Raw genomic sequence first — 18,180 nt, forward strand, 5'->3', positions numbered from 1 at the left:
TTAAAATATACATATATGTTTTTAAAATATATATATGTTTTTGCCCTACTAAATGGAAGAAAGCAGAGCGAGCAAGGATGAAATATGTAAGACACACCAAAGCAACTGTTGAGAACAGAATTTGATCCATCAAGAGAAGATGACTGTTAGTTTGAAACATCTTTAAAGCCTGTAACAAGGTTAAATATTTACATCTGGACTTATTTTTGCTTCTGACACAGTAAGAAAGCTTCAACGTAAAAGACAAATTGCAAAGTGTACCAAGTAGGATGACACCACCTGGACATTTGCTGGAATATTTGCAGCGTTTTAGTATTGGTTCAGCTACTGAAAATTCATAGAGAAATAATCGAATATAACATATGTATGATTGTGTGATTCTTAATTTAAAAATTCAAGGTCTGTATTTGTGAGCCAGGATCCTGTAGTTTTCCCAAGTTTTATAGGAAAGTGGAGAAAACCTGGAAATATCTGCTACATGTTATACAGTGTAAATAAATGCTAACATTTCCCTTTATTTACTAGGAATGTGAAATTCTGGTGAAGAACTTTTTTTTTTGATAAACAGAAATACTACAATTACTTTTCTGCTTCACCTCTTTGCTCCATGCAACACTGTTGAACTTGCCCTTTTAAAGATTAATCAAAATCTGCATTTACAATGAGTTGAAGGCTGTCACTATAATTTTGAGCTCACGTAATGTGATAAGAGTTAATTTGATTAAAACAAAATTCAAACATGTGTAGTCCACAATAGCAGAACACATTTGCAGGCTTCTTAAGTGCCATGGCTGGTGTTGAAAGACTTGCCAAGGGAACGGTTTTGCACTAGAAGGACCTTGCCTCTTAGTAGATGAAGTGAAAGTAGTGAAAGGTAAGTGGATATGACTGGGTATTTTACTGTAACATTTGATACTCCCATAAGGATCACGTTTTATTAAGAATTGTGAAAAAAGGAAAGGGGTAAAACAGTTTGGAGAAACCCTCTGCTTTTTCACTCCTCAGCACTGCAACGCTTGGAGGGGGTGCTGATCTGCCTTACTTCTCCCCTTCCCTCACTTCTCTGGGTTGGCTCGGCTGTGTAAGTTTGGGATTGAGTTGGGGAATGAGAGTGACACACATGGTGTCCTTTGGGGCTGAGGAGGTGGCCCCATTTTCTCTCACTTGGTCTTATTTCATCTGATGGTGTGCTTTTTCTTCCCCTGTGGTGTCCCCTACCTAGGTGGTGTGGGAGTTTCTATATGGTGGCACTCAGATGAGGACTCTTCCAAAGACAGGCAGTCCCTTGGGTCCCTCCAGTGGTCCATGGCCCCAATTCCCTCTCTGGGAAGGGAGTTCCCTCTTTTTATCTCTGAGCTCCTTCCATGGAGCCATGACCTCTTTTCCTGCCTCTGGGGGCCCGGGAAACTAGGGAAGGATTTACATCAGGTCTACTCTGCTGCTACCCCAGTAGTCCTTTCCCTGCCACCGTTTTCCACCCCGAAATTACCAGACCAGTTGTATGCACCAGTCCTGGCATTCTCTATGCTGATTACAGCCAGGTTATACGTGTCAAGCTTCTCCGAGGATGCCCTCATGTTCTCCTGTCTAGTGGTGGCCCCTATGTGGGCTGACATCTTCAGTAACTCAGCAAGCTTCCAGCTGAGAAGTGAAGCCCTGGTGACCCCTCCTTGCAGGCACTCCTACCTCAACCTCTGATTCTCTTAGACACTCACTTATCTGGCTTTGGAGACGGGAGGGACAAACTTCTTTATTTCTAACCCCTTGTGCCTGGAAGGCCACCCACTCCATTGGTCTGCCCACTCTTCTTTCCTTTGCATCCTTCTTATATAGTTGGAAAGGTAGGGATGCCACTGGAGTGGTAGCAGGATGAGTTCTTCCAACTCTTAATAGGCAAAAGATAGTGTCTGGCCATAGAGATTGTATGATTTGTCACTCGCTTGTCAGTTTGGGATCTTAGAGCACCTTGCAACTCAAAATGAAAAGCCCACCCATCATCCTATTGGTATACTTTTGAAAATCCTTCCATCAGATATTTCTTGTTCTCTTTTCAGGCACTTGATAAATTGCATTTCCCTACTTCATTAATTTGTGTTTTACACAGGGTCCTCCAGAGAAACAGAACACAATTATGGAGGCTAACAAGGTCCATAGTGTGAGTCCCTCAGGTCTGGACCCAGGAGAACAGTGGTGCAGTTCCCATCCTAAGGCCAACAGCCTCGGCCTTCAGGCCCAGCAAAAGTTGGTGTTTACCTTTGACTCTGAAGGTGGGAGAAACCATATGTCCCACTTCAGAGGCAGTCAGGCAGGAGAATTCTCTCTGGCTTAGGGGAAGGTCAGAGCCTCAGCGGATCAGATGAGGCCCACCCACCTTGGTGGAGGGGAGAAGGGGAGTCTGCTTCGCTCAGTCTCCCGATTCTAATGTTAGTCTCATCCCAAGCACCCTCACAGACACTCCAGAATAATGTTTGACCAAACATCTGCGTACCCTGTCACGTTGACACATAGAATAAACCATCACAGGTGTGGCCATGCTTTAGCCTAGAATTATCTCGCTTTGGAATGGAAGTTTTTAGAGCTGGCATGTCACTTATTACCATCCCATTTTCATGTCCAGGTGATGGTGGAGGGACATATCTGCACGGAGCCTCGATCAGCCCGAGTCCTCAACTGTCTATGATAATCCAAGCTTCCCTGCTGTCTTTACATCAGATATGTAATGTGTGTAAGAAATAATTTTTTTTTTGTATTAAGACACAGAGATTTTGCAGCTATTTGTCACTGCAGCAAAATATAGCTTATCCAGACTAATACAATGTTGTATTAAACGCGAGAAGATGAATCAGAACTAGAAGATTCAGATCTTCTCCATGTGAGATGCTAAGAGATGCCTGAACGTAGCATTGTTCTGAGAAGAGATACAACATTGTGCAAAGGAAAGAGGAGGCAGCTCCCGAGTCAAGTCCTACATGAGGTCAGTTATCGTCTTTGTAAGACGTGTCCTGCCTTTGACGTCTTTGACTCCACGTGTCCTGCCTCACATTTCCTGCCCTTGTCACACTTTCTTTCATTCCAAGTTATTTCTACCATGAATATCAACTTACAAAATCAAATTGTTAGCTACTAACCATTGATAACTTTTGTTTTCAGTTGATCTTTATTGCCTTTAAAGAGCTGCATTCATGATCACGGTTTCTTCACGGAGTTCTGATAGCAAGTAATAAACTGGACAGAGCCTGTGGATTCTGATAGGATGAATGTGCTGTGATCAGACAGGCCTAAGAGACAGTGGGAGACACCTCTTGGCAGAAGCAGATGCAAGTGAGGGTGCCTGCCGTAGGATGAGAACTCATAATGTTCTTTGCACAGCACCAAAGTGAATGCCCTGTACTCAGTACATCTCTGATTGATTACATGTGGAGTTGCCTTGAGTCGCAATCTCCTTCCTTTAAAAAACGATGAAAACAATTGCATGGATATATTTTTTAAAGCCCGCTAGGGAGAAGGAAGTCGGGCTCTGCTCGTGTGTGTTCTACATTTTCATGCGGGGTACATGAGGTCTGCTGTGCCCCAGGTCAGGGGCTTCCATACCCAAGACCTGAGATCATCTCTTAATTTACCTGTTTGTTGAGGCAAATTTAGACAGGTTGGGACCTGGGATGCTTTGCTGCAGTGCTTGCACCTGGACAAATGTCTCTTCCAGCAACGAAATACAAAGAAACTATAAGAGACTAAAAATAACGGTGTGCATGCCCAGTTGGGGCAAATTATGAACTACAAGAAGACTGAAAAATCCCACGTGCCGCCTCTGAAGAGCTGGGAGCAAAAGCAGGGTACTGCACATGCCCCTGGGGTGGGCAGACCACCTAAGCCACCCCTCATGCCCGACCCCTGGACCTACCCCTACCCTCACCCCATATAAGGCACCAGCTCGCCCTTCCTTGGGGAGCGAACAAGCAAGTGAACCTGTTACTTGTTTTCTCTCCCCACCCTGCTGCAGCAGGGATTCCAGTAAAGCCTGGCCCGAATTGCTCGTCTGGCCTCTTATCAATTTCTTTTGATTAAGGAAGGCCAAGAACCCTGGTCGGTAATAGACCGTCTGGTAGAAATCACTCAATTTTTCATTTTGCCAGGCTTCTGAGGGGAAACGTGTAGTAAAACATTCTAGATTTTTTGGTATGGGTGTTACTCTATAAAATCATGAACCACATGCTTATGAAGTATTCTGAGTGCTGGCAGTTTAAACGGAAGGTTGCTTTGAGTAAAAACTACCCACCACACAACAATTAGGGTCCAACGAGCACTGGCCATGTAGAACTAAATCTGGGGGAATCTCTGGTCTCAAACTGCTACTTAAGTGCCTACAGGCTAAAAGTTGAAAAATGGAATGGGCAAGTAAGTATGGTCATTAAAGTTTAAGTAGATGAAAATTGGATAATTGCACACTGCTTTTTATCCTGACACACATTGTATTAAAAGTTACTGTGTAGAACCATCTTCTTGAGAAATAAACAGATGAGATGATTAAACAAGTGACTATTTCTAAATCATATCAGGGAGCGGGGAGCATTTGAGCCACAGTCTTACAGCTCATTCAATGGCTAACTCAGGGTTCCATATGTAACTGGCACTCAATAAATATTTGTGCAGTCTATTAATGTACAAATGTAACCAAAAATCTTATCTTTCCATTAAAATGGAAGTGAGCACAAAGGAGGAAGTTATTTAAAAGTGTAGTCCAGAATTGAACACAAATCATGTCAATTTAGCTCTTAATTAGCATGAAGAGTACGTTGTTGGTATTAGTTTTCAAAATTTGTTTAGTGATCATGAGATAGTTGGGAGTCTTTGTGGTATGTTCTGTAGGTTGAGTTAATGGGACAAAAATATTCTCCACTGCATTCTTGTACTTGGCATCCTTTCTCTGAAGTGCTTGAAATACCATTTTGGGGTGTGTTTTAGAGATGCTAAGGAAAATGTCTGGACTATAAAATCCAAATTAGGATTTCCTTTTCAGCTTCAAGCTGCAGAGAATGACTCCACATTGAATACGCATGCCTCTCAAATCTTCCAGGGCCTGGGTGTGGTTGTTTATGTAATGTATATAGTTTTACGGTCAATAAATGCTTTCTGACCGACAGATTGACGAGAGAAATGGTGCAAGGTGGTGTGTCTATTCATCTAATTGTCTAGATGACCCATAGGAGTTAGAAAAACATAAACTTCCCATTGCTGATTCGGCGGGGGAGGGGGGGGGAGCCGGGTAATCACAGCTTTCAAATTATGAATTTCCAATTAAAAAAAACTTTTAATTTAATTTCCAATTAAAAAAAACTTCCTCAGAGAGAAAAGACGACTAGCCAAGGGGAATTTTTCAAAGGAGAACCTCTAGGGTGATCAAGGAATTCAGGCAAAAAAATCAAAGAAGACCTAGTGTCCACTCACTGTGATTCTTGCTTTTCCTGAAGCAATTTTTTTTCATATATCTATCATCTTTATTGAGACGTAATTCACATGACATACAATTCATCCATTTAAAGGTCATCAGTTCATCAGTTCAAAGTTTTCAGTGTATTCCCTGCTATTTAAAAAGGATAAATATTTTAAAAGGATTCCCTGCTATTTAAAATATTCCCTGTATTTAAAAAGTGTAACCAACAAAGACCTACTGTATACCACAGGGAACTCTGCTCAATGTAATATGGCAGCCCGGATGGGAGGGGAGTATGGGGGGAGAATGGATACATGTATATGGATGGCTGAGTTTCTTTGCTGTGCACCCGAAACTATCACAAAATTGTTAATCGTTAATCGGATATACTCCAGTATAAAATAAAAAGTTAAAAACAAACAAATTCTTCAGTGCATTCACAGAGCTGTGTAATCCTCACCACAATCTGTGGAACAACTTTGCTTTTCCTTGCCCCAACAGAGGTCAAAGCAACCAATCACTCTGGCTAGGCTTCAATTTTGCTTTCCTGATATATAACCAGGGGTCCTCCTTTCCCTTAAACTGGTTCCTCTTAGCCCTCCAGGATTCGTCCTCTCTGGGAGACCTGACATTTTCCCCAGGGATAAAGTTCGGTCCCAGAGTGAGTCTCATGCCTTTCTACTCCTCTCCTGTGTGTCCCATCAAGAAGATTGTCCTTACCTCGTCCTAATGACACGAAGTGGAGCTAAAAACGAGTTGTCTGATAAGTTCAAAGTCATAGGCACCCTCCTGGTGGTGGGATTAGAAACCGGCGTTCAGGCTTCCTGATTCCCCGTTCAGCTTCTTGCCAGGGCCAGCGGGCTAGGTGGGGATCTGCTTGCTCATCTCCCTCTGCTGGTGCCATGTCCACCACCCCCCTGATTTCAGGCCTGGCACAAAGGAAGCACCGACAGATGCTGGTCCTCCTTATTATAAATGACGTCATATGCCAGAGAGATTTTTCTTCCTTTCTCCCCAAATACTAAAGCTATCTACATGATGGGCCCTTCTGCTCTCAGTTTAGAAAATAGCACGTTTAACATATTTTGCAGCATGTACTTTGTGGCATCCTTGTTACCCACAGCACTTCACGAAGGCAGCTTTCCTCCATCCAAATGGAGCTTTGGATCTCAGCCATCACCCAAGATCATGGCTGGGTATTCACAATGACCCCACAACTTCAGAGAGGTTAGGGTTACCAGGGAAATCCTGATAAAGGCTTCAAGATATATTAAAAGAGCTATTCCCTAAGCTGACAGCAGAAGGCCATCATGAATCCAATTCACGGTTTCATGCCCACCGCTTACTCCTATATGTGAGGCCCTGAAGCTAACGTTCACAACTTTTCAGATGACATCAGACCCCACCTTGGGGAGATGGGGCAGCCAGGACTGGGTCCCAGGTGGCAGGTGGCTTCAGCATAGCTACTCTGACCCATAGCTAAGCTTATATGTGGTCTCTTCCTTCATTCTTCTTTTCCCCTGGAATTTTGATTTTAAATGTAAGGTAAAAGGACCTTTCTTTTGTCTTCCTCTGTAAAATGACATGATCAGTTTTGAGTGCCATTCTTAGATTTGGTGATTATTCCATTGTTTTTAGACACCTACTCCAAAACATTCAGCCTCACCTCCTCTGCCACTGGATTGCTCCTTGGGAGCAGTTGTCCGAGCTGTGAGCCCTGAAGCCAGGGTCCCACCCAGGGCATCTCTCGCTGGACCACTCTGACCTGCCCTTTGTGTCTCAGCTGGTGTCTCCTCCGTCCTGAGACCTTCCCTAAACCCAAACTAGGACCCCTTGTGACCCCTCTCAAAGTGCCCTTTACTTTCCCTTTACAGTGTGGATTGGGGCTTAGATGCTTGTGCTGCGTCCAAAATCCACTGAAGATGCAGCCGTGCAGGGGCTGCGGTCACTCTGTTCCCCGCTGCATCCCAGCGCCTGGCACAGTGCTGGTGTGGAAGATCCTAAGAACAGGAGGGCTGGTCTAGAGCCAGGGTCTGAGCGGGCTCCAGAGGTAGGGAGCGGGGAAGCTGAGGCTCCAAGGACCAGCCACAGGTGGCTGCGAAGGGGCTTTGCAGGAGTGGGCAGTGGGGCCCCCCTGGGTGCAGAAACCACACCCCAAACCAGGAGAGCTGGAGCACAGCAAGGGGGACGGAGAGGGGCAGGACCGATGCGAAGACCATCAGGCTTCATCCTGAAGACATGAGCAGCCTGGAAGGGTTTTGGGCGGGGGAGCAGCCTGACCTCCACTTGACAGAGGATATGCTACTGGCAAGAGGAGAAGGGAAGGGAGGGGCCAGTTAGGGGCTGTGGCGACACCCCAGTGGGACAGGATGGTGGCCGTGGCTGGAGGTAAGTCACCGTGTCCAGAGACTGGGAGGGAGGCTTGGTGACACTGGTGGCCAAATTCCACTGAGCTTTATTTTTTTTCTTTTTTAACTTTTGTTGGAGTAGAGTTGGTTTACAATGCTGTGTTAGTTTTAGGGGTACAGCAAAGTGAATCAGCCATACACATACATATATCCCCTGTTTCTTAGACTCTTTTCTCATGCAGGTCATTACAGAGTACTGCGTAGAGTTCCCTGGGCTGTACAGCAGGTCCTTGTTAGGTACCTGTTTTATATACGGTAGTGTGTGTACGTCCCATTGAGCTTTTCACTCTGTGCCAGGCACTGCTCCTCCTGGATTGACTCCTACAGGCTCCTGCCTTCTTAGTTATAATCCCTATTTCTCAGCTGTGGACACTGAGGCAGAAGTGGCAGAACCAGCATTGAAAACTGGGCTGTTTACTTGAGAGCCTGGGCTCTTCATTGCTGCCCTGAGAGCCCTTTGAACTGGAAACACAGGTGAGAGTTGTAGGCAGACAGATGTGAGTTAAAGCTGGGAGAGAAGGGGCAGATCTCCACGGAGGATGGAGGGAGGGAAGACAGTGGCGGGCAACACTGATTCCTCAGGAATTTCACATCTAGAGACGGCGTACAGCAGGAGGGGCCAGGAACTGAAGCCAGAACGGGCTGTCAGAGAACAAGAAGGCCCAGGAGAAATGGATATAAAGAAGCAAGAGAAGAGAACACTTCTGGACAGGGTCATCCCACGCACGTATCTACAGATAAGCAAGATGAACACCAAGAAGTGTCTGTCAGCTTTAGGGACGTGAAGATCACTGGAGGCCCCAGGCACCTGGTCCTTTCAAAATTCATCATACTGAGATAGTTGCAAACATTTTACCACAAGAGTTTTATTTTCTAGATTTAGAATTTCAGGGCATATCAAATTCCAAAGTGGTAATTACTTAACGTACACTGCTATTCTCTGTTTTCATTTTCTCATGCAATGCGCTTAGAAGCTGAAATATACTTATGCACTTAAATAAGATTTCCTCTGACTCAGTTGCCAATCTCCTGAGAAAAATCTGATAAACTAAATTTTAATTAATCTCTGTTATACCCTTCTCATCTTCCCTCGAATGAATTAATTTTTCCCCATAGCAACTGAATACATAGTTCACTCAAACACTAAGTTTTACTTTAGAACTCTTAACTGCTGCTTACATTTTTCTCTGCCTGAATTTTTTTCTCCCAAAGTTCACATTTTTTACACATAGGTGTTTTTTCCCTAAGATCCAGGGGATGTTCTATGTTATTGCCTATGTTTTACATTTAATTTATTCACTGAGAAAATATGTATTAAGCACCCTCTATGTGCTGAACAGTGTGTTGGCTCCTGGGGTGCAAAGATGGACAAGCACAGTTCCAGCCACCAAAGGTAACAACCAAGTAAAGGCACAGATGCCTAAGTGGGTAGTTGAAATGTGATGCCTAAGATGTGGGCGGGGGAGTGGTGTTGGGATGCTGGGTCTTGGGGGAGTTCCTAATCCCACCGGAGGAGCTGATGCGAAGTGTAATGTAGCTGTTGCTGTTTCAGTGCTGTCATAACTGAGTGAAGTAAGTCAGACAGAGAAAGACAAATATTATGTGATACTGCTTATATGTGGAATCTAAAAAATGGTACAAATGAACTTATTTACAAAACAGAAATAGAGTCACAGATGTAGAAAAAAACTTATGGTCACGAGGGGGGAAAGCAGGGGTGGGGGGAGGGATAATTGGGGAGACTGGGATTGACACACACACACACCACTATACATAAAATAGATAACAAATAAGAACCTGCTGTATAGCACAGGGAACTCTACTCAGTACTCTGTAGTGACCTATATGGGAAAAGAATCTAAAAAAAGAGTGGATATGTGTGTATGTATAACTGATATACTTTGCTGTACAGCAGAAACTAACACAACATTGTAAATTGACTCCTCTAGTAAAAATTGAAATAGAGTACAGATGTAGAAAAAAACTTATGGTCACGAGGGGGGAAAGCAGGGGTGGGGGGAGGGATAATTGGGGAGACTGGGATTGACACACACACACACCACTATACATAAAATAGATAACAAATAAGAACCTGCTGTATAGCACAGGGAACTCTACTCAGTACTCTGTAGTGACCTATATGGGAAAAGAATCTAAAAAAAGAGTGGATATGTGTGTATGTATAACTGATATACTTTGCTGTACAGCAGAAACTAACACAACATTGTAAATTGACTCCTCTAGTAAAAATTTTTAAAAAATGATTAGTGCTTAATAACAACAGAAAAAAATGCCGTTTTGACCCAGTTTTGAGGTTCTGGCTAGAGGTTGCTCAATTCCCCTTCTTGAGCAGCTGATTAAGTCCATACTCCAGGCCCTTCATTCCAGGGCCACTCGGCACCCACCCTAATCTCCCTGGGTCCAGGTACCGGATAACTAGGGACAGCCAGATGCCCAAAGCTCCAGAAACTATTCAAGGTGGTCAGTGTGCAGGGAGCTGTGCCATGTCTGCAGTGCATAGCTGCCCCTAAAGCCCCAGCCTCCTGTGACTCTGTCCCTGGGGGGAAGCTCCTGTGTGGCCCTGTCTGGTGACCTTCTCCCATGGGAGCTGTAAGAACAGAGAGCTCTGCCTCTCATTTCTCCGAGTGCCACCGTGCTGTGTGGCTCATCATCAAAAGAGCCCTTAGGGCTTCCCTGGTGGCGCAGTGGTGGGGAGTCCGCCTGCCGATGCAGGAGACGCGGGTTCGTGCCCCGGTCCGGGAGGATCCCACATGCCGCAGAGCGGCTGGGCCCGTGAGCCGTGGCCGCTGAGCCTGTGCGTCCGGAGCCTGTGCTCCGCAACGGGAGAGGCCACAGAAAAAAAAAAAAAAAAAAAAAAAAAAAAAAAAGAGCCCTTAGATCTTATAAGACTGCAGGTTGATTCTTTTTTTCTTTTGTATGTGTCAAGCACTTTATAAATGTTATTGTTTTAAAAAAATTGTATTGGAGTATAGTTGATTTGCAGTGTTGTGTTAGTTTCAGGTGTACGGCAAAGTGAATCAGTTACACATATACATATATCCACTCTTTTTTAGATTCTTTTCCCATATAGGCCATTGCAGAGTATTGAGTAGAGTTCCCTGTGCTGTACAGTAGGTCCTTCTTAGTTATCTGTTTTATATATAGTAGTGTGTACATGTCAATCCCAATCTCCCAATGGATCCCTTCTCCTCTGCTTTCCCCCCAGTAACCATAAGTTTGTTTTCTACATCTGTGACTCTAGTTCTGTTTTGTAAATAAGTTAATTTGTATCATTTTTTTAGATTCTACATATAAGTGATATCCTATATTTGTCTTTCTCTGACTAACTTACTTCACACAGTGTGACAATCTAGGTCCATCCATGTTGCTGCATATGACATTATTTCATTCTTTTTTATGGCTGAGTAATATTCCATCGTACACATGTTCCATACCTTCTTTATCCATTCATCTGTTGATGGACATTTAGGTCGTTTCCATATCTGGGTTATTGTGAATAGTGCTGCTATGAACATAGGGGTGTATGAATCTTTTCAAATTATAGTTTTCTCTGGATATATGCCCAGATTGCTGGGTCGTATGGTAGTTCTGTTTTTAGTTTTTTTAAGGAACCTCCATATTGTTGTCCATAATGGTTGTACCAATTTACATTGGTCCAGGTTGACTCTAAAATGTCATTTAGGAATTGGACAGGTGAGGACAGGCAGAGAAAGCAGTCCAAGCAGAGAGGAGAGGGTGACCACAGGTGTGGTGAGGAATCGGGGTGGGCTGAACTGCCGGTGCATGAATGAGCATCATCAGGACTTTGGAAGTCTAGAGGCATATTTAAGCAGGAGGGGACGAGGCTGAGGTAGGAGGCCTGGGAGTGGTGGCATCAGAAAAATAGGAAGAGAAGCAGAATCCAGGAGGTGACAGCAAAGGGACACCCTTCGAGGTGTGAGAAGACAGTGTGGGGGGATCCTATGGAATGAATGGGTTTCTAAAGTGGGGAGTGGCCTGCAGGGTCAAACGCAGGACAGGAGCCCAGAAAGGTCAATGTAGGAAGGTGTCCATAGAGTTTGGCCATTCGGAGATGTGGATGGTCCCAGGAAGGGCAGGTTCATGGCAGTGGTTGATGCACAAGCCAGATTGTGGAGGTTTGAAACACAGGTGGGAGGTGGAGGACCCGAGTCAGGGAGAGAGGACAAGTCTATGGAGACCCTTCAGTAGGAGGAGAGATGGGACTGTGTGCTACAAGTGGAGGCCAGCTAGAGGGGTGCAGGGCTCTGCTTTCTTTCTCTCTTTCTTCTTTTCCTTTTCTTTCCCTTCCTTTCTTCTTCCCCTTCTCTCCCTCCCTCCTTTCTTCCTTCCTTCCTTCTTTCCTTCCTTCCTTCCTTCCTTCCTTTCTTCCTTCCTTCCTTCCTTCCTTCCTTCCTTCCTTCCTTTCTTCCTTCCTTCCTTCCTTCCTTCCTTCCTTCCTTCCTTCCTTCCTTCCTTCCTTCCTACGTTTGAGCATATTTACCAAAAGAAGGGCTGGTGCTAAAGGAAAGGGAATAGTGGACAGAACCAACAGCTGAAGGAAGTGGTGAGGCCAAAGGTAGAGAGATTGATTCTGAACCCAAACTGCAGAGACTTCTCGCCTCACAAATGGCTGGTAGTGTGTGCATGCGTGCGTGTGTGTGTGTGTGTGTGTTTGTGTGTGTATAGCCAAATCTCCTTCTTGGCAGATTCCATATTTGTGAGTTGGCCTGCTTGCTATGATTGATTTGTAACCCCCCCCCCCCCCAATCAATGCTCATGGTGCCTGTACAGTTATTTGGGGACATGTGCAGAGTGATGGAAAATTTGAGTCCTCCAAGGTGCATGTTCCCAGCCTAGGTGGAACAAAGGGTGCTCTGCCTTCATTTCAGCTCCCACACCTTAAATGAGTGTCCTTTTCACAGTCTCATTTAGTAACACGTTTTCTGCATATTTGTGTTCTTTCCTATTTTGCTGTTTAAAATGACCCCCAAGTGTAGTGCTGTAGTGCTGGCTGGAGTGAGTTTCTAAGCACAAGAAAGCTGTGACATGTCCTAAGAGAAAACCTGTGTCTTAGATGAGCTTCATTCGGGTGGGAGCTCTAGTGCTGCGGACTGTGAGTTCAGAGGTAATGAACCAACAATGTGTATATTAAGGAAGGTGTCTTTAAGCAAAAACAGCCATAACACAAGGTTACGTATTGACCAGTTGATGAAAATGTTGTGACCAGAGGCTCATAGGAATCTAGCTCTGTATTCTCCCCTGAGAGCAATGCTTCTCTTTCTATTTTTCTGATGCCACCACTCCCAGGCCTCCCACCTCAGCCTCATACCCTCCTGCGTAAATGTTCCTCTAGACTTCCAAAGACCTGATGATGCTCATTCATGCACCGGCAGTTCTTGCAAATAATCAGAATTCTCTGCATATGTAAACACATATATATGTGTCCATATATATACAATTTAATGACATTTCATGACATTGAATCTTCATACCATCTCCGTGTGGCAAATCATTTTATTTTGCCACTACATAAATGAGGATTTGGAGACTCTGAGAGGTTGATGAGTGACCCAGTGTCACTGACATGTAAGTAGCAGGGCTGAGATTTGAACCCAGGCCGCATGGCTGTAGGGTCTGTACTGTTAATTGTTTAACCACATGTCTGCCTGTGTATGGATCTGACTAGGAAAGGGGCATAAGTAAGGTGTTTTCTTAGCACAATTTGCCATCTGGTAGTACAAGGAGAAAAGGCAAGTTGATTGGTGGTGTGAGGACAAAGGTGAGGCACTTCTAGGGTGAGATCTTAGTGTTGAATGTCTGGTCCTCAGAGATTCTGAGTGGACAGGAAGACCATGAGCCAATGGCCAAGAGATAGTTGTTATTTAAACAAACAATCAAAACCAAAATGAAACCAAAACAAGCAATTATTGATCCCCTACCAAGTACCAGATACTGTTAGCAGCCCCAGGGTTACAAGGGTTCATAAAACACGGTCCCATCCTCAGGAACTTGGAATGTCACTTGGAGTCCTGAGTCACACATAGATGACAGTCAAACAGTGACATGTGCGTCCTTCCAAAGGCAGGTGGGGTGCCTACCTGGGCCCGCCAGCTCAGAAGAGGCTTCCTATAGGAAAAGCCACCTGAGCTCACTTGAGAAGAATAAGATGTGGAACTTTGAACCTCTTGAAATTCAGATGCCTCAACTTTGAAATGAGGATCAAAATAGTCTAGCATTGTTTGAGAATCAAACGTGGTAATTCAGTGAGAGCATTCCATCTCAGGGATTTTTCATAGTTGTAAGAGACATTTCTTAAGATATTGAATGTTTTCTAACCCCACCTGACCCAATAAGCATTGCTCTAATTCTTCAGCCTTCTTTCTAGAAGCCTATGGCTGCTACTTAGAGTTCAAAAGCAACAGTGATTATATTTACTAAGCAGTTCTGGAAAAGCAACTCAATATTAGGAAATTATAAAAATTATTGCAGTTTAATATGACACAAAATTATTAATTTCAGTGAGCTCAGGAACAAAGGAATTATTGGGTGTAGATATAGTTATCACAATAAAATTCTATGTGACTTTTATTTAAATTTAATATTTTTCCCCAATCTGGTTATTTCAGTGAGTAGCATCTTCAGACTCAAATATGAATTCGAATCTAAGACAGTATCTTTACTTAAGAAAGGAAAGTTATCTTCAGGAGGAAGCTCTGTCTTTGCAAGTAGAAATAATTGACTGAACAGGCATAATGTGATTCACTTTTAAAGTATGTTCTCCGCTATGACACTTCAGTAGTAATAGTAACAGTCTTTCTTATTTTATGCTCCACTAGGGCATATGTAGCCAATTGTATCGCCAGTGTAAGTCTGGATTACTTTCTATTGATAATTTTTAATAACTGAAGACATTTGGAACTAGAAGGCAGTCAGTGGTGCTTGCAACAAAGCAGGGGCAATTAAGGTGGGTGAGGGTTTTAAACTCTGCATTGGTCTGTGCGCACCGGGAGAGGCAAAGTCAGCCATTAAAAAAATTAAACCATTTGGGGCTTGGGTTAAGGTCTGTGAACTGTTTAATGTCATAATTGCCTGCTGCCTCAATCATTAAACTGAATGAACTTCTAAGCTGAAATGTCATAAATGCTCAGCATAAAGATTTATATAACCCAGGTATCCGACCTACCACCATGCCATGTCTGTGGCAGGAAGTGTTTGTTATGTCTTACTCAACCTTTGGGGAAAAAAAAATAAATCAATCCGGAAATGTGTTTGTTCTGGCAGTGATCAAAACATTAAGAACCAATTCTGTTATCTGTATGGTGGGTTCAGAATCTGTGATAAACATATCCATTTCCTATAAAAAATAATTTAGATCTAAATTCCTTTCGTGGATGTGTGTGTGTGTTTATTATAACAAATGAAAATGGTTAGTGTCATGTTTTCCCACTGTACATTTTGCTAAAATGTGAGAGGAACATTTCTATTTAAAGTAAATTCTGTTTTATGAAGAAAGTACATTATTTGTGGTTGTCACTTACATTTTGATGTAAAAAAAAGCCCCCAAATTTTATCATGTGTATATTATAAAATGTATGCTAAATGTAAAACAATATTTTGTAGTTAAATATTATTGGAGTTTCCCTTTTCTATAAAATATAGGATTATTTTAAAGTCGGAGATTTATATAACTCAAAATAACGGCATATCTCTTATTTAAAAATTTAAACTCAATGAATTTCAGAGACATTGTGACAAAAGTTCTCTTGTGAAGTTCTATCAAATTTAATACAATACTAACCTATGGATCGCACTTCTCAAATTATCAGAATTGTTTGTATTAAACTCTTACAAATCAGTAACAAAAATTAAAAACTAAATTAAAATGGGCAAAAGACCTGACTGAATACTTGACAAAAGAAAATATGTAAGTGGTAAATAAGTATGTGGAAAGACATTCAACATCGTTCGTTTCCAGGGAAATGCATAAAACAACAATGGAATATTATGACAAATGTATTAGTATGGTTGAAATTTAAAGTGACTTAAAATACTAAGAGTTGGTAAGAATGTAGAATACTCAGAGCTCTTATGTACTAAGGGTAAGGGCATGTATTAAATGTCTAATATATACCAAGCCCCAAATTAGGCACTGACAAAAACAAGGAATTCTAAGAGGATGGCCCTGCCTGTGAGATGGCTGTTCTGGTGGGGGAGCTGGTCAGGTGGGCAAATGATCACACCTGTAGGTCAGATGTAGGTTATGCAGGAGATGCTTCAGGAGCCCATGAACTGGCACCTCAGCCAAATAGGGCAAGGGGTGGAAGAGACGGGGGATTTTAGGTGGTGGATCAGCTGAGCCTGAGCAGACTAGGAGGTAGAAGAATATTACAGCAGAAACACAGCACCACACACTAAGGTATAGACCTGTGAAAGGCTATGTCTGACTTAGGACACTTCTGGCAGCAGGGGAACAAGAGAAGGGCAGCAGTAGCAGGTGGGTGGCCACAGAGAAAGGTAGAAACCACATATCTGGTTTCTACCAAAGGACCAGGTACAATTCCATGCTAAAATATTTGGTCTTCATCTTGAAAGCTATGAAAATCCAAGAAAAATTTTAATTTTAAATGATCAAATTTGGTTTTTGCAGTGATCACTCTTTCAGCAGCAGTGAAAATGGGCTGGGTGTAGGTAAGACTGAAGACAAGGTGATTAATGGATGGAAAACCATTTATAACTCACCACCAATGAGCAGTACAGAATTACCTAGAACAGTGATCAAGATCTTGGTATCTGGAAGTTTCCCCCAAACACGTGTGTGTGCTCTTTTAGGATTTTTTTTTCTTCCTAAAAGTGCTGAATACTCCTAAGTGCTGAGGAAAGCTCAGGCAGATGATGGCAACACTATTTTTCTAAAAGATGATTACATTCAAAACAATATTTCATCACAGAGAGCCTGCCTTCCAGAAGAGACCCTTGGAAGCTGAGGGTCAGGCAGCCTGTTCTTGGCTCTGTTGCCCTCTAGCATGGCTCAGTGGAGACCCCCTCGAACCCAGTGAGACTGGAGAATTAAACCAATCCGAAGCTTTCCTCTGCCAGGATTAAAGGTGGTCTCTAAAGAGCTTGGAGCAAGGTAGCTGGTCCTCAAAGTACACACTGAGAAGAGGTCCCCGTGTGGTCATGAGGACTGTGCAGGGGACTTTGGCTCTGTGAGTCAGTGTCTGTCGGGAAATCAGTTCCTGCCGAGGTGGTTTATTATGAGAGTCTAACGCAGAAGCAAATTACAGAGGTGCTGGAAGATATGAAAATGGGGGAAGTGAAACAGTCCAGATGTCAACAACTGCAAGAAGTGGCTCTGCTACTCCAAGGAAGGGACAGGTCAGAGGAAGAGGGTTTGAGGCCTTGGAGGATGAGTCTGCTTTGTGGACAGACTCCTAGGAGAGAGAAAGCCACTGTTGGAGGAGGCTTTGGAAACAGAGGTGGGCTTGAAATATTACTATGGCTTCCTCACCCCACCGCCCCCAACCCTCCTCCCTATTGACACACACTTCCAGACGCCTAATATCCTGCCATGGCTTCCATTGGCTGAAACAAGTAGGAATCCCGTAGGCAGGGCATTCAGGGAAGTCTAGTCTGCAGGTGTTAGCTCACTGTGCTACAGAGCAGAAGGATAGGGAGGGGGGTACATGAGGGCAGAGAGACAAATAACCTTCCCAATAAGGGTGGTCTTCACAGTTGACCTTGACACATCTTTCCTAAGGTCAACAAAGAGCAGTCAGCTTGTCTGTTTCCAATGAGAAGACAATAAAATTATTGCATCATGAGATCAGAGGGTCTCAGAAGTTTCCCACGGGTGTCCTGTTACATGATTCAAATTTATAAATACAGTTCAAACAAGTCACGCTTAGTTTATTTAACAGGAGGTATGGTTTTGTTTTCCTACCCACAATAGGTGCACAATAAAGTTTGCTGAAAGAATAATCTAAACACGATCAGGACACAGAGGCCCCTCTTATCTTTGTCACTTCTGAAGTCTGAAAGCAAATTTAGAGCTCAATTCTCAAAGTTCCTTTAACTAGAGAGATCTCTTCATTACCGAGGGAGAGACTTAATCTTTGAGGAGGAGGTGCTTAACAAAGATTTTAAGGAATAAGAACTCTGGATCCATTTACAAAGAGGCAACATCAACCCTGAGACAGGCTATGATAATTAATGCATGATGGTAAAATTTTGAAAAAATAAATGATTCAAATCATGATAGTGAAGAAAAGGGGCAAAGGAAAAGGCGGCTAGACCTCTCCTACCATCACCTTATTCGGTCCA

The sequence above is a fragment of the Lipotes vexillifer genome, unplaced genomic scaffold (genome assembly GCF_000442215.2).
Source record: "Lipotes vexillifer unplaced genomic scaffold, Lipotes_vexillifer_v1.1 scaffold777, whole genome shotgun sequence".
NCBI classification, from domain to species: domain Eukaryota; kingdom Metazoa; phylum Chordata; class Mammalia; order Artiodactyla; family Lipotidae; genus Lipotes; species Lipotes vexillifer.